Below are 17,481 nucleotides of genomic sequence, written 5' to 3'. Positions count from 1 at the left end.
AATAAATATTATATAATTACAATTTACAATGAGTGACATGTTTGCCTATAATTGTTTTTTTTTTTCTAAATTGTATAAATATATTTTGTTACAACTTGTGTTGGTCGTTATATGACTATAATTTGAAGACTGAGCTCTATCACATTCGCCATTGGCCAAGTGTTTCTAAAATACGTAAAAAAACACTTGACTTAATGCTAATTATTGCACCGGTCACGGTAGTCCTGTGACCTCTCCGGAAAATAGTCGAGTGTTAGGTTTTTCAAATAAATACTTTTTGTGTAAAAACTGTAATGTCAGATAGGTAAAGGAATAATTAAATATTTATGATTTTTTTTGATACCCACTTGGTTCACAATTGATTTAGTACAGAAGAGTAGAGTATCTATTTAAATTTTTCATACGCCATTTAAAAACATTTAAAAAAAAATGAAAATGAAGACTGAAAAGAGAGTAAAATTTTATGTTAAGTTTACATAGAACCCCACCAAGATTTACCGTTTCGTTGTTATGATAATCTGATCTTTTAATTTCGTAAGTAAATTTAGTGGTTCTATATCTTTATTCATGCATTATACAGGATACGGGCAAAGAGGAGTACATCAAGAAAATCCCATTGTGGATGGGCTTTTATGAGGTGAGTAGTATGTGGTGTTTTATTGAGAATCTGAGACACATCATCTATAGGCCTATCAGTGCAGCTGCAGTGGCGCTACCAAAGGGCTGTACCCCCATTTCCCGCAGGATGTACAACCCCTTTTGTGCACAAATTGATACATGGGGGTTTCTTGATAGCTACATGAGCTTACATGCTCGATGGGCGAGTGGACTATTCGCTACTTGCACGGTTCCGCCATTATGCACTATGTGCGGGAGAGCCTCGAACTGGCAGCATACATGAAAGGAAGAATTATGTAACCTTACACAGAACGTTATGACTAGTTCAATTCCCATTCATGTATGCTGCCAGTTCGAGGCTCTCCCCGCACATAGTGCATAATGGCGGAACCGTGCAAGTAGCGAATAGAAGTCCGTTCCGATGGTATAAAGTTAGCTATACAGTATAGGCCAATGTAAAGGTTGTAACATAATTCTACTTCTAGTAAGTCTTCTACTATATAATTACAATTATGTGCAATTGGATATTAAATCAGAATTGTTTTGTGTGTAGTAATGACTCTACTAAACCGTGTATTAATTCCATAGAATTGTTTGAAGAAAGTGAACGATGGGAAGTCTTTTATCGCATCTGAAACGGTAAGATAACATGGTTAACGAAATAATATAATAATTAAATTGCATTTTGACGATTTGTAGCACTTGTTGCCTACTTACTGATCAAAAATGTTATAGGCCTAAGCCCTACATGACACTCGATTCCCTTCTTTTTCAGTCTCCCCTCACTCTTTCTCATTTTTATACTTCGGGATATCGAACTCACCCCCCCCCCCCTCACATACACCCCATAACTACCCTGGATCATATGTAGTGGTGTAGCCAGGTTTTGGGAACCGAAAGGGAACACCGTAATTGTAAATGTAGGCCTACCGACGGAAATATTTTTTGTATTTGGGCTAATGTTGGACTCAATTTTTTCACCAACACCCTTCGTGTATCAACGGCCTTAGAAGAACCGGCGGCTAGGAAGAGGGGGTCACCCCCGTACACACACACACTGGCTACGCCACTGATTGTATTGGCGCATATAAAAATGGTAAAATAAATAAAATAATAAACAATTTTACCTATATACAAACAGGCATTTTCCTGGGTCGCATGATAATACAGGCTTAACCTATACACTACAATTTTAACATTACAATTAAAATGCATTTTACCCAACTTTTCAGATTTCCTTTGCGGACTACAACATGTTCCACCTCATCAATGTCCTTTTTAAGCTGTTGCCTACTGCTCTCGACAACTTCAAAATATTGAAGGCGTGGTATGACAGGATGAGCCACCGTCCTGGTTTAGCGCAATTCGTTAAGAGTGAAGAAAATCAACGCCGTAGGGTAACGGGAACACCATATCCGACCATTTGACACTCTCCAAGGAAGATATCATACTTTTGTTACCCGTTTCCAGAAACATGCATAGCAAAATTTTGCTATTAACAAGGATTCCGGATTTCGATAAAGTATAGTTTGTCCTATCTGTAGCTCAAGTAGCTTTTGACTGTAACTCCACAACTGTTGTCTGTGCTGAAATAAAATTTCCAGTGCAGTAGTTGCAGTCCTTGCCCCTATAATATACATAACTTACTTGTCATCAATGCTCTATAATTTTTGAGAAAAATGCAAAAAATAGGCACAAAATTGGGCAGGGGTGTAGTACCCCCTTAATGGCGTGATTAACCAAAATCACCCCCTAAATGGCGTTTAACCAAAACTGTACCCTAAATGGCGTATTAACCGATATTTTGTGTAAATGGCTGAATAAAAGTGTTAATCATGACACAAATAAATGATCATGTAACTAATTTTCATCTTTTATGTCTGGAATGACTTTATATTTCAGTGTTTTTTCTTCAAAAGTTTGAAAGTCAACAAGATAGGTAGATATTCTAAGATAACATTAACAAGTCCGAAAGTAATATGGTATTTCTTGTTGCAAAAATCGAAACGATAAAGATTTTTATCCTATATCTACAACACAGCGCTACCAGTAGGGGTCAATTGCCTATATTGTGAGTGCCACTGTGTTGTGTGCATACATGTAGTTACCAATAACTGCATGATGAACTTTGTATTCACCGTTTCGTGACAACAATAGAGACATTGCGATTTCAAAACGTAGACATCGGACGTACGTTGAAGTATTCAAAATTTAGCTATTTTTGAAGATAGTCCACGTGCGAAATCGACGTAGATACATCGTTGAAAATGCACAAAATAACTGCATGATGGAGTAGGCCTACGGTGGCCAAGCGGAACGGGCTCCAACTCATAATTGGAAGGTTGCGGGTTCGAGCCCCGGCGACGCCATTGTGTTGTGCCCTTGAGAAAGGTACTTGATCTCAATTACTCCTCTCCACCCATGTGTATAAATGGGTATCGGCATTCTTTAATGCCGGGAAGGTAGATTCGCTGTGGAGGAGGTGTAGCGATCCCCTTACAGCAATATTACATGGAGGAGTTTGGCCCAATCGCAATGAAAGAAAGATGGGCACTCCGCTCCGTTCACTGTTTTTATACAGGTTCGCCTCCTTTATTTATCTTTACCTTTTTTACGATATGATTCATAAGGTGACGACCATTGAATGTAGCATTTATAAGTTTGATAGAAACTTAACAACAAAGTTTAACTTGGTTTATCGCGCTTGCTCAGTCGCTTCTTTGCCCTATAGACGATTCTTATAATTGGCACCTTTTTGCCGTTGATGGCGTTGATGGCTCGGCTAATTCCAATTTAGCGGAACGGAAAACTGAAGGCGAGGCAGATTGTGTAGGAAGAATATAAACAAACGTTTGTGGTGAACATCAGTTTCAGAAACGTGAGTAGGCCTATGTTTTAGTACTTTTTAGATATGTGAGCTGCAAACGAATATGCGCAAAATGAATTTCATGTTATCAAGTTAGGCCTACGTACACATCGAAAATTAGTATAAACGGAACTGCCAATGATTCATATGCAGTGTTTTCTTTGTGAATTTGCGAAATGACACGGGTGTCGAATTCGGCAGTTATACGTCAAAGCGATCTTTTAAACAATTGAAACTTCCTTATTCTGTGTGGAATCAACGTCATTAATATCTGAAAAGATTGATTATCAAGTTCTGATTCAAGGTTTGAATTGTTGATAGCCTAGTGCATGTCAAATTCTTCAGCCATAAGTCAAAAAGAGAGCTGCCCAAGTCACAATCATGTCAATGCGAATCTACCACAGTACCGTAGCACTAGCTGCAGGTAGTGTAGTCATATGCAGAGCTCGAGAATTGATTTTGTAAGGATGTAGCTAGCATTCTAGTAGATGTAATGGTCCTTTACCTGCTGAAACATGTAGGTCTTTCAACCAATTTGTCATTCAAAGACAAAAAAAAATGTAATATTTGAAAGACCCATTTTCAGCCATCTCCAAAATACTAGCGAGTCCTGTGAAAAGGAAATCAAGGTCAATCTATTCAAACCGTATGACCCGATAACTGACTGTTGTGGTGGATATTTAGTTCATTGATTACTATTATTATATGGGTTAATGGACGTGTCACAAAAGGACTTGTTGTTTCCATAGGGCCTGTAGTTACGCATTTTTTGGTTGGAACTGTCTTTATTGGGCGATCTATCGTGTGTCCACCAGTAAACCAGAAATGTTATTAAAAAAGTTACATATTGAGATGGGTTTGTATACGTGATGTGTTTTGGGTCTATACGTCACATTAGTGAGTATAGATGTCCTCAATGTATCCCGGGAGTTTGGGAAAGTCATTAATGTAACCGCATAAAAGATGATCTCCCGGCCCCTCACATATCTGAGGGTAGGGTCATAATTGAGCTCTCTTAATAGTGCCACGTATTGCCAGACTTGTACCCGAGTCCAGCTTGTCCGAGTCCGAGCCGAGCCGAGTCCATTTGTATCCGAGTCCGAGCCAAGTCCGAGTCCTTTTGTGTCCGAGTCCGGACTCGAGTCCAAGTCCGGGGTGCCGAGTCCGAGCCAAGTCCGAGTCCAACAAAAATAAGACCGAGTCCGGACTCGAGTCCGGCTCGAGTCCGGACTCGGTCAGAGTCCATGACCGGAGGTGGGGGGGGGGGTCATTCAACTTGAATGTGACCTGTATCTGCCTACTGGCATTGCTTAGTAGGAATTTGTATAAAAATGGGTCATTGGGTATAACAAAATGAAAAAGCTAGTGTAATTGGGTATAAAAATTTGAAAGAAGGTGGTCATTTTGTATAAAATTTTGAAAAAATGGGTCATTATTCCAAATAATGGAGCAAAATTTTACATTTTGTTTCTAATTTGAAAATTTACAATACAAATTTGCTGAAAAAAAGACAATTTCAAAGTTTCCGCATAATTTAAAGGCATTTTGATGATAAATTGCAGAAAGAGAAGGTCATTGGTCAAAGGTCACTCACTACACCACACCACACACCGCACTCCCTATACACACCCACCCTACCAAACACCACCCACCCCTCCCCACACAGTTGACATTTCAAAGACTCAACCCAGGTCAACCAACCGTATACATGGTGCACACAATACTTCAAAGACCCATACCCATGAGCAGCTACATGTAACTCCTGAAGGTAAAATCTACATGTATCAGACCACCTGTATCAGACAGCAGTCATGTGGGGGTATTTGTGTGTGTGTGGCACACTACATGTAAACTCAGGACTAGAGAAATTCACTAGGCTGTGTGAAGCATAAAGATGTGTAAATGAATTGCAATGTATTCAAATACATTTTAGAGGGAGGCTCCATATTATTGTAAACATATTTATCCATTTTGACACCCAAATTTGGCAACCTCCCTATTTCTGGCAAATTTTGTGCCCTTGAAGTTGCATGTAATTTTGAAAGTCTCCCTATTTTTGTTTGAATCCTCTCTATTTTCTGGATGTTAATGTTGGCATCTCTGCATCATCATCGTCATCATCTTTATCATATCATCATCATAATAATCATACTAACAGAAATTCACCTTTAATTCTAAACATCTTTTCAAAATTGTCCCACACAAATGTGCTGTGAGTAGTGAGCACACACAAACTACAGACACCGTAGCCCTGTCATGGACCTACCAATTTACTGAGTGGGAGCTGAGATGTAGGGTCCAGTGCATGTGCATGTTTCTCTCTTAAATTTTAATGGATTGGAAAGTTCCATGAAAAAACTCTTAGATATTTTTTATAGTCCAAATATTCAAATTATGCATTTAATTAATTATCAATTATTTCATTACTAAATTAATGATAACAATAATAATTATGATTCTGCTAAGTGACAGATAAATCTAAATAATTTGCTGGATATGGGCTGAGGATATATGGCAGATCACAGATTTGACAGCCCCCAATTAATTTGGAAAATGTTCACAATGGTCAACAAATATGAGATCTATTTTGACATTTTTAGATTTATCATTTCACATTTTACATGGATTTAATGGACAGGACTCGGACCGGACTCGGCTTCGAGTCCGAGTCCCTTTGTGTCCGAGTCCGAGCCGAGCCGAGTCTTTTTGTGTCCGAGTCCGAGCCAAGTCCGAGTCCAACAAAAGTGGACTCGAGTCGGACTCGAGTCCGAGTCCGGACTCGAACGATACATCTCTGCGTATTGCATTACGTATTGAATACTCTATATGTTCTGTACCATATAATGATCACGATTAAGACCCCCTACCCTCAGAGAAACGAATTTCTGAACAGGTAGAATTTTTTTTAAAGGTAAATTCTATTTATCTAAATCTGTCCCTTCTTATTTCCTTTTAAGCTTCTTTCTTTTCTTTTTTGTTTCATTTTTTTTGTTCTCATTTTTATATTTGCTGCTTAGCTTGTGATTCCCGTTTCCATGTTAATTCTTTATTTAACCGGCCTCGTTCCCATTATTTTTTTTAATCTGTCCGTTCTTTTATTTCCCTTTTAGCTTCTTTCTTTGTTTTTTCTATATACTTTGTTCCCATCTTTTATATTTGCTGCTTAGGTTGTGATTTCCCGTTTCCATGTTATTTAATTAATTCTATTTAGCTTCCTTTTTTCTTATTTTTCCTGATTAGTTTTTATTTTAGCTTCCTTTTTCTTACATTTCCTAATTAGTTTCTTTCTTTCCTTCTTCATTCTTTACCCCTTTTCATTTGGTTACTGTAACCTTAACTCGAATACCCGTAACTTTTATTTATAGTACGCCTATACCGCTTCATGTTGTTTATACTTTTTAACAAACCTTTTGGTTTGGAAGTGGTTGACCCCCGGGTTTGACCACAGATAGTGGTTTGACACCCGGGTTTGACCACAGATAGTGGTTTTGACCACCGATAGTGACCCTCTGTAAATATTGAGTTATCAAGTTACTGAAAACAGTGTACAAAGGTTATTGTTTGAATCAAACTAATCATATAAATAATATAATTTCTTTATCGAATTGGAGGATAATGTAAACACGTACGTCGGAGGAATTGCACTTGTTGCGGTAGCCTGCATATCCATTCTTAGTGTAATTTTTGAAATTAACATAAAACTAGTAAGTATTGGTTTTTAATGAGAGCTCGAGCTAAATGTAAATTTGAAACGTTATTACAATTTTAACAAAATCAGAGAAACAGTCTTATATATAAATTTCATTCATATACATATCGTAGCAATAACTAAATATTTTCTATTTATGCAGTGGCAGAGCCGTACAAACTCATCTACTTCGATGTAAGAGGTACGTTATAGTCCGAGTAATCAGTGTACTCCGGTTATATTTGTAAACACAAAACAGCGCTTTATAAATACGCACGTGACCACCTCCGCGCTGCCATAACAGCGTGTAGGCAGTGACTTTCTACATAGCGGGTGGGTTTCCTATACATTTGAATGCATAAAGGCGGAACAACATGAGACTACTGTGCATGATGCAGCATAATTGTCTATTTTGTTCAACTTTATGATTATATTGTAAACGTTTCCGTCGTTGAATATTTTTTTCTGTCGTCAAATACTTATAAAATGTTGTTTTTGATAACATATTACAAATTCGGAATCCCCCCATGTGTAATAATTTTGCTATTCAATTAATACTTAAATTCGATTATATTTATCTACAGAGTTTCTACCCTTTTCTGTATAGTGGTCAATGCATGAGGATTTGGTCACGCTTGCTGGTCTTGGTACATGTGGTATGTCGTGCACATGAGTCACATGCGTATTTATAAAAGCTCATTTATAAATATAACCGAAGTACACTAGACATGAGAGGCACTTTCGTCCAAGCCTGAATAGAGATTTGTTGATACTTAAAAACACTAATATGTGTTCCTTCACTTGAAATTGATAAAATAAACCTAAAAACTTTCATTTAATAATGTTAATTGCATATCCAAGGTTTTTGCAGTAACATTGGCAACTGGAATTTCAGGTGTTTTCAGAAAGAAAATCTGGATACCCAGACATTTCTTTGCAATTGAAAAGTTTACTCCGCTGTAGGGCGTGTGTATTTCTTTCTGGAATAGCTCAATAAATTATTAAATGAACGTGTATCTTTTATTTAGGCTGAAGTGATGAGAAAGTTAATTTTGTTCGCATTTTTTGTCGAGTTTTTTTGTTAACAGAGAGTTTCCAAATGAAGTTTGTAAATCTACTTCAACTTCTATGGCAACTTCACATATATTGATTGGATTTCTTACTCAGATCTACTTCAACGTGAACGTCTGATTGGTTATTGCACCAACAGCGTCTTGTCTCTTAAACTCAGGACATGTGAATCAATGGGCGATCAAAAGAAGGGCATGTGTAAGCGACTGCCGCAAAATGTCTCCCGCTTATTTGGTCAAGTGGGTTGTCGTTTAAACTCAGGACATGTGTATCAATGGGCGATCAAAGAAGGGCATGTGTAAGCGACTACCGCAAAATGTTTCCCGCTTATTTGGTCAAGTGGGTTGTTGGTCACATCAAACCCGGATATCAAGACAAAAAGCTCTACCTTGGGCGCTTTGTTTGATTAAACATGAATGGACTCGACTATCTTGAAATTGGCATTTGACCCCAAGTAACCTTTGACCCCATACTGGGACCACCTGCAGTTGATTGATAAACCTTTTATAATACGCTATATGACTCTAGGAGGCCGGTCGACTGCATATCCGTCGTTACTGTTTGTTTGTTTGTTTTTTATTAGGCAATATCATTAGAATACAAAAACAAATTATAGAGACAGAAAAATCATTACAAAGTACATCAATGTGACAAATTATTTAAAGCTTAAATTAATCAGCCACAAAGCCATTTAGGAACAAGGCACACGGACAAAAAAAATGACAAGCCAGGATAACCCATTAAGCCCGCAGAAAAGGCAAGCTTATTTCCGATGGGGTCCCAAGAAAAGATGAGAGAACAACTGGGAAACCAAAAAAAAATGCCTACACAGTGAAATCAGACATCTCTTGACTGAGAGAGTTGCTGGCTAGATGTTGTTTGACACTTTGTTTAAATGCAGACTTGGTAGGCAATCCCTTGATGTTTGATGGGAGATCATTCCAGTCCAAAATGGCTTTGTAGTAGAATGTGTTTGAGGCGATACCTTTTACCCTAGGAACAATGAAATTGGATTCACTTGATCTGGTTCCATAAGAGTGAGCACTTGATGTTCTAGTGAAATTCTGATTAAGATAAAGTGCACCTTGACAATGGTAGATGTTAAAGACATGGTTAAGCCTCAGCTGTTTAACTCTGTCACAAATTTTCAAGAGATTCACAAGGTTTAGCTCATGTTGCCCAATGTGATCTCTGGGAGAAAGTTTCAAGATGTAACGAGCAACCTTATTTTGAGTAATTTGCAGTTTATTTTTGTGGTTCTGAGTGAGGCCACTATACCAAGATGTGCAACAGTAATCCATGTGGCACTGAATCAATGCAGAACTAAGATTTTTACGCAAAGTTTGATTGAGAATGTGAGAATGCCGGTAGAGGAACTTAAGGCGACCTGAAGCCTTTTTGATGACAGAGTTAACCATGCTTTCACCAGACAGTGTATTGTTTATTGAAACACCAAGATACTTGATACTCTCCTGAGATTTGATAACATGATCATCATAGGCAACACAGAAGTCAGGAACTTTCTTTAACTTAGCTTTGGTGCCAAAGAGAATACATTCTGTCTTGCCAACATGAAGAGACAGTTTATTATCGACTAACCACTGATTGCATGATTTAAGATCAGAGCCAAGCATATCAGCAACAGCCTTGGGGTCTTTGTCATATGCAATGATAACACTGTCGTCAGCATAAAGTAGCAACTTGTTCTGCACTGAAATCTCCATGTCGTTGCTGTAACACAAATACAACAAGGGGCCCAGCAGGCTACCCTGAGGGACGCCACAAGTTATAGTGTGGAGAGAGGATTTTAGTCCATCAATGCAGACAAGTTGCTTTCTGTTATACAGATATGACTGAAACCAACCAGAGCTGATGCCCATAGCTTCAAGCTTATCACATAATATACTATGGTTGACACTATCGAATGCTTTCTGGACATCCAGTAACATCATTCCAACATAATTTCCTTGAGAAATTTGGTATTTGACAAAGTCGGTTAAGTATATAAGGCAAGTCTCTGTTGAAAATCCTGATCTAAAACCAGACTGATACTGATAAATAAGATCTTTATGTGTCAAATAATCCTTAACCTGTACATAAACACTCTTTTCCAAGATCTTTGAAACACAATTTAGAACACTCACTGGGCGGTAGTTACCAACATCCAGTTTACTTTTCTTTTTGTACAGAGGGGTGATCCTGGCAGTCTTGAAATCACGCTTTTCAATAAGGCTAACCTCTCGTGACATCATCCAAGCAGCAAAGTTCATTTCCCATTGAAAAGCGTGTAAAGACGGATATGCAGTTTACCGTTCTGCTAGCATGTATCCAGTGACAAGCAACTGACCTCATATTTGCTTATCACCCTGGATACACGTATATATTTACATAATTAGGTCGAGCTCAAGCCATCAGATTATTGTTAGAAGACCAAGGGCTGTCTTATCAGGAAGAATCCGTTATATATTTGCCGACGATCGACAGTGCAAGATGGAGAGAACTAAAGCCAACTTTGGTATGTTCTAGAAATTATAGATCTAAACATAACACACAATATTAAAAAAGTTCGAAGATCAATTTCACTGTCTCACGTCACGGTATCAACCGACTGTTGCTGCAAAATTTGCCGCAAACCCATGTAAATATCCCCACATCATCCTTTGGTGCACGGGCGTCAATCCGGGGGAGGGGGATGTGTCCCCCTACCTTTCGGCAAAATGAACCGTTTTTTGTTCTTTTCTATGGATGGCGGATACCTTCAAAATACACCTAAGATAATACGCCTAACCTTAGACGTGTAAGGTTAGACGTTTTATCTTAGGCGTATTTAGAAGGTTTCCGCCATGATGGCGGATACCTTCAAAATACGCCTAAGATAATACGCCTAACCTTAGACGTCTAAGATGCAATTTTAGGCGTCTAAGAATTTCGCGGTATACTTAAATCAACGAATGGCAGGACCAGAAATCCCAAACAACCAATCATCTTAGGCGTATTCAATTATTAACCAATGAAATCTTAGACGCCTAAGATTTTACACGACTAAGATTTTTCTTAGACGTCCAAGATTGACCATTTGACCGTGACTAGTGATGGACGGTATCGCAAATTCAATCATAGCGCCTGTGGTTGGCGGTCGTGTTATTTGGTCAACCTAATCTACTATCTGATACAAAATGGGGCGGCGATATGCCATAATTCTGTCGGATTTTAATGGCACTTCCCTGATAACAGTGAATAAAATATTTGAAACTTGGGCCTATAGAGGCTGTATCAAAATGATTGGTACACATCAGTTACCAGAGATATAGACATGACTACCATATCAAATGCAACCTAGGATTCACATAATTTGTTGATTAATGTCATAAACAGTCATATAACTAGAAACTATGGTCATTTTAAGAAGACCCTATGTTGCATTTCAAAGAAGCAGGCCTCTAAATAACCATCAAAACTGATGGGTACCAATCATTTTGATAAAGCCTGTACATAAACTGAACTGAACTGATTATCCCGCCGTACTTTATGATCGATCACTGCGCATGGTATCTGTCTTCCAGGGTGCTTTGCGAGCTAGGCGTGCTATCACATTGGTGATACCGTCCATCACGAACATATCAATCTTAGACGTGTAAGAAATCTTAGGCGTGTAAAATCTTAGGCGTCTAAGATTTCATTGGTCAATAATTGAATACGCTTAAGATGATTGACTGTTTGGGATTTCTGGTCATGTGATTCGTTGATTTAAGTCTACCGCGAAATTCTTAGACGCCTAAGATTGCATCTTAGACGTCTAAGGTTAGGCGTATTATCTTAGGCATTTTGAAGGTATCCGCCATGATGGCGGAAACCTTCTAAATACGCCTAAGATAATACGCCTAACCTTAGACGTCTAAGATGCAATAGACGTCTAAGATTGCATCTTAGACGTCTAAGGTTAGGCGCATTATCTTAGGCGTATTAAGAAGGTATCCGCCATCCATACTTTTCAGCCACTTTTTAAACAATTTTGACCGGGTGCACCCCATACACATTTCAAGCCGGATTGGCGCTAATGCTTTGGTGCCGACACCGCCTGAACCAACCTACCAACTCATGTGTTTGAATAATGACCTTGGCACATTTTCTGTTTGTTACAAATATATATTGCTTTTGATTTGTGAGTTTTGGGTATTTTTTTTTCGATTAAGGATTTGAATTTGCTTTTATGATTGATATCTTCAGTAGATAGTATTAATAAATTTTACTGTTTTCAGTAGACAGTAATAAAATTATATAATTACTGTCTTCAGTAGATAGCAATATTTACATCATAATTAGTGTCTTCAGTAGATAGCAATGACAAATTATATACTTAATTTATATTATTACTACTACAAAAGTACTACATTTTATAATGATTGTCTCCACCAGATAGAAATATTATACAATTATTATCTTTGGTAGATAGCAATATAAAATTAAATATTTAATTGACATCTGATGTACGTAGATAGCAATAATTAATGTCTTCAGTAGATAGTATAAATAGTAATTTAGATAATACTGTCTTCAGTGGATAACAATAATACATTACATGATTACTCTCTTCTGTACATAGGCGTAGATCCGGGGATGGGGTATTTATCTCCCCCATATTTTACCAGGGGGATGGTCCATAAAATCACCCCCCCAATGTTGACACCTGTATGTGGGTTTATGACTAAATTAACCTCATATTTGGCCATTTTAGCCCCCAAAGCCCATTTTTCGCGCGCATTTGTATCATAAACTTATGCCGGATTTACTATAGTTCAAGAAATTTTTTCCAACCCATCCCCCAGTGTCAAAAAGAAATCTACGCCACTGCTTCTGTAGACAACAATATAAAAGTGCCTAATTATTCACGGTCTTCGATAGATAGAAAAGAGCAAGTTACGTACATAATTACTGTTTTCAGCAGATAGTAATAATTATTTTTATAATAATCTTCTGCGGGTAGGACTATACAGGGATACTTGAAATTTCCCTCTGAATAATACACTAGAAATAAACAGCAACAAATTTATTTTCCTTATACCCATGGGATTGTTCGCGAGTGCCTTTGGGAGGATCAATTACAGCGAACAAACAAACATCATAGTCTCGAACAACACCAGCTTCTGCCCATTTTAATATTAATATTAATAATTTTGTATCAGCCTTTCCAGCAGCTGCCGATGTTTTATGACGGAGACTTCATGCTTGTGCAGTCCAATGCAATCTTGAGATACCTTGGACGAAAACACGGTACGTTATCAGGGCTAGAGGCGTACCGTGCATCGACGCACGGTTGTTTGATGTATATAGAATTGGCTTCATTATTAAATAAATGCAAACTAATGATGGCGCTATGTATCCTAAATCATATTTCTCTATTTGAAAGAGGTAGGTGATTAATACTGCCATTAAAACAGCTGGAATAGGTGAAACAAGCAACAAGGACATTTTATAAACATATTTGATCAAACTATAAAAGGAATTATTTGTATTGTATTTGTAATTTCCAGTAACTAAATAGCGCCACCAATTTTGTCATTAATAGGCACATTTTATATCCGAAAAAGCTTTTAAAAATGCTATAAACGTGAATAATTTTGTAAAAGAGGGAAATCAAAGTTGCGAATGACTCAAAAGCATCGGTATACATTAGCATGATATCGCTTTTAGCTGTTTAAGCCTAAAATTTGGATGATACATTATGTTTTGTTTGAAAAACTAATAAATGATCCCATCAAACAACCGTTCGAGTTCCCGTCCCACCACCGTGTTGTGCCCTTGGGCAAGGCACTTTGCCTCGCTTGCCTCACCCCACCCAGGTGCAATGGGAAGTTGTAGGAGTAGTCACAGTCGTTGTATTGATGAACCCTGCGCTATTTGTAGGCTGCAAACGTGGTTCCGACATATTCTAATGACGGCGGAATAAATGTAACGCGCTTTGAGGCTGTTTACGGCATAAAGCGCTATAAAAATATCAACATTTATTTATTTGCCCGCACAAACTTATATATTTTTTGTGATCCTTACGACCAAACAGATAATTTAATATGATTTTGAGTTTAATTATTGACATCTGCCTAAACATATTATTGGGTCATTTTGAGGATCAAAATAACGCCAGAAAAACAAACCAATTTGTTGGGTAAAATATTTCACCAAATGATATTGGGTACAATTATTTTACTACATTATTGGGTACTTTTTGTCCATTTGTTGGATATATTAGTACAATGCCTTTACCCAGTGGTATTGTGTAATTTTCTAATGGTATTGGGCAATTAAAAAAAAATAATATGAAGTTCATTGAAACATGAAACAAATTTGATCTGAAACACTATTTGTAAGTTATTCCGATAGGTCTTTGGCTTTCAATACCTAAATTGATTTGCTCTGCACCATGCACACCCTTGGTCAGGGCACCCGATCTACTTTCGACCCCGGGCACCCTGACCCAAAGTTATGCCACTGACTTTTTGTGCGTATTAAGTAGACTGATGAGACGAGAATTACACAAGCTTAAACAGCACCACATATTATATTGGCAGGTCTATACGGCAGCAGTCCAAAGGAGGCTGCGTATATTGATATGGTTAATGATGGAGTACAGGATTTGTTTGAAGCAGTAGTTCGGCTTGCCTGGGACAATTGGGTAAGTGCTGTAACAATATCGCTTGATGCGAGAATTCCAGAAACATCATACTGAATCATCCTCCCTTTCCCCAGTTCTCTTTAAAGCCTTAATGTTCGAACTTTTTTCAGAATATACCTTTATTTTTTTCAAAAATCCATGAGCAAACTGTCAAATTCGCCCTATTTGTAGTAAAACAGGATGATTTTCTGTTGGTCCGACATATTATCATAAATTCTCAGGTTATGATAATATGTCGGAACGATCGCAAATCGTAGTTTCCTACGGAGCCACATGTGTAGATGTCGCATAACCAAACTGGCTCCGTAGGAGACTAGCTCTGAGGCCGCACTCGCCGTCCTAATCCAAAAAGTGCGAGATATTTCGAGTGATCATGGTGATGTGAAGTTTATGATGTTGTTTCCAAATGTCCAAATGTATTGGGACCTTTTATAATGATTGCATATTAACTATTTTTTCATTTTGGAAGAAAAAAGAAAAATCTAAAAATTAAAAAAGATCGTACATTAAGGCTTTAACTATGTAAAGATACCAAGATTGGATGGATGGATTGCCTTCAGGAATGAGGGAGGTCTCTTGCAGACATTCTAAGTTGAAATTAATTGACAACAGATATTGAAGTTGTCACCATTTTAATTTGAAGTTCTAATGATAAGAATTAGAAAGCACTGATAGAATATCAAAATGGAAATGTTAATATTGGTAAGAAATTTTCCTTTTAAGATACATGTCTCAATTTTTACATCCAAGGTCATATTTCCAAAACTATTTCATCAAACGAGCCGCGTTTTTAAGCAAATATCACTAATGATGAGGGATTATTAAAATATGCAATTTATTTGTATCTGATAGAGGAACCTATATCATTCTTTATTATACAGGAAACGGGCAAAGAGGAGTACATCAAGAAAATCCCATTGTGGATGGGCTTTTATGAGGTTAGTACGTGGTAAATTATTGAGAATCCATCATCTATACAGGGTGTATCAAAATGATTTGTACCCGTCAATTTTGAAAAGCCTGTCTCTACCAAATACAATGTTGGATACTCTTGAAATGTCCAGAATGTATAGTTTATGACATGTTATATAATTAACCTACAAATTATTTGGATCTTATGTTGAATTTTGATGTGGCAGTATCATCCATTATATCAATGAAAACAGATGGGTACCAATCATTTTGATACAGCTTGCATATGCAGTAGCGATAAAGTGCCCACTCTCCCCAGCAAAAATAAGAAATTAGTACATTTTAATATTTTAGGCAAAGAGAATGACTAATTTTAGACAAATTTTCGGATTTTTAACCACTCTAGAGATATTCCTTGTCCCCCTCCCGATGAAATCCTAGTGACGCCACTTAACACAATATGAATATCATACATGCATGATTGAAGGAAATTTTTGTTTGGAGTTATTATTAGTTGTATCATTTATGAATGTTAAATATAAGCAGTATGAGTATGTGGTTCTTCACAAGAAACAGCATTTGTTACGGGCTTAGAATCTGAATTGAAACCTGGGACCATACAAATGACCGGTTTTTTTTAGGCTGTTTTAAAGCTAATTTCCAATGATTTGTATAAACTACACGTGACTATAATATCTAATAGCTTAACCATTCGGGTTGACAGGCCTACCTGTAGGAGTTGTAAGAGTTCATACGGGGTAAATGGATTTTGAGGGTTAGTATCAGGGTAGGTTGTACATGTACTATAAAACTATAAGTTATTCTCCTATATTGGATACTAATCAAAATTGGTTTGTGTACACCAATAGAATTGTTTGAAGAAAGTCAACGATGGGAAGTCTTTTATTGCATCTGAAGCGGTAAGTTTATAGGAAATAACATTTTGACGATTTGCAGCACTAGTATTGTTGCCTGCTTACTAGACAATTTCGGCGCGGGAATTTTGAAATTCGCGTGTTGAGACCCGGCTGTTTTTATGGTAAATATGAGTTTGTTTTAAATAAAACCATGTGATTTGTGCTTGATAATTATCTTTCTAACATTATAAGACATAATGTTATGATTGCCGGAGACATCCTTTAAAATGCATTTTACCCAACTTTTCAGATTTCCTTTGCGGACTACAACATGTTTCACCTCATCAATGTCCAATTTAAGCTGTTGCCTACTGCTCTCGACAACTTCAAAATATTGAAGGCGTGGTATGACAGGATGAGCCACCGTCCTGGTGTAGCGGAATTTGTGAAGAGTGAAGAAAATCAACACCGTACAGTAATGGGAACACCATACCCGAGTATTTGACACTTTCCCAGAAAGATGATATTGTAACCCAATTCCAGGAACATAACAAGCTTTTGCCAATAATAAGGATTCCGATAAAGTATTGTTAGACCTATGTGTGACTCCCCATATTGAAGTTATTAATTGTCATATGTTGGTTTTGACAGGGATCAACATCATACATATGCACTAGTTTTCTTTATAATTCTTCTGTCATTGAAAACACTCAAGTAACTTTTCTTCCGACTTTGTCTCATTATTATGTTCTCAGAATATTCCTTCCTATACTTTGTACAGAGTTGAAGAGTCCAATAT

General features: G+C 37.3%; 2 long non-coding RNA genes across 2 annotated transcripts; both read left to right on the top strand.

Annotated features, from left to right (window-relative positions):
* The first annotated feature begins 579 nt into the window (after positions 1-579).
* LOC140143874 (uncharacterized) lies at positions 580-2,429 on the top strand. Its single transcript, XR_011857807.1, has 3 exons — positions 580-637; positions 1,207-1,257; positions 1,851-2,429. It is a non-coding gene; the product is annotated as an uncharacterized lncRNA (long non-coding RNA).
* A 13,364-nt stretch (positions 2,430-15,793) lies between these two features.
* On the top strand, positions 15,794-17,219 carry LOC140143864 (uncharacterized). The gene is made up of 3 exons (XR_011857805.1): positions 15,794-15,851; positions 16,695-16,745; positions 16,993-17,219. It is a non-coding gene; the product is annotated as an uncharacterized lncRNA (long non-coding RNA).
* The last annotated feature ends 262 nt before the right edge of the window (positions 17,220-17,481 follow it).

Source organism: Amphiura filiformis, unplaced genomic scaffold (genome assembly GCF_039555335.1).
Source record: "Amphiura filiformis unplaced genomic scaffold, Afil_fr2py scaffold_30, whole genome shotgun sequence".
Taxonomy (NCBI): domain Eukaryota; kingdom Metazoa; phylum Echinodermata; class Ophiuroidea; order Amphilepidida; family Amphiuridae; genus Amphiura; species Amphiura filiformis.
This window is presented reverse-complemented; position numbering and strand designations above follow the sequence as displayed.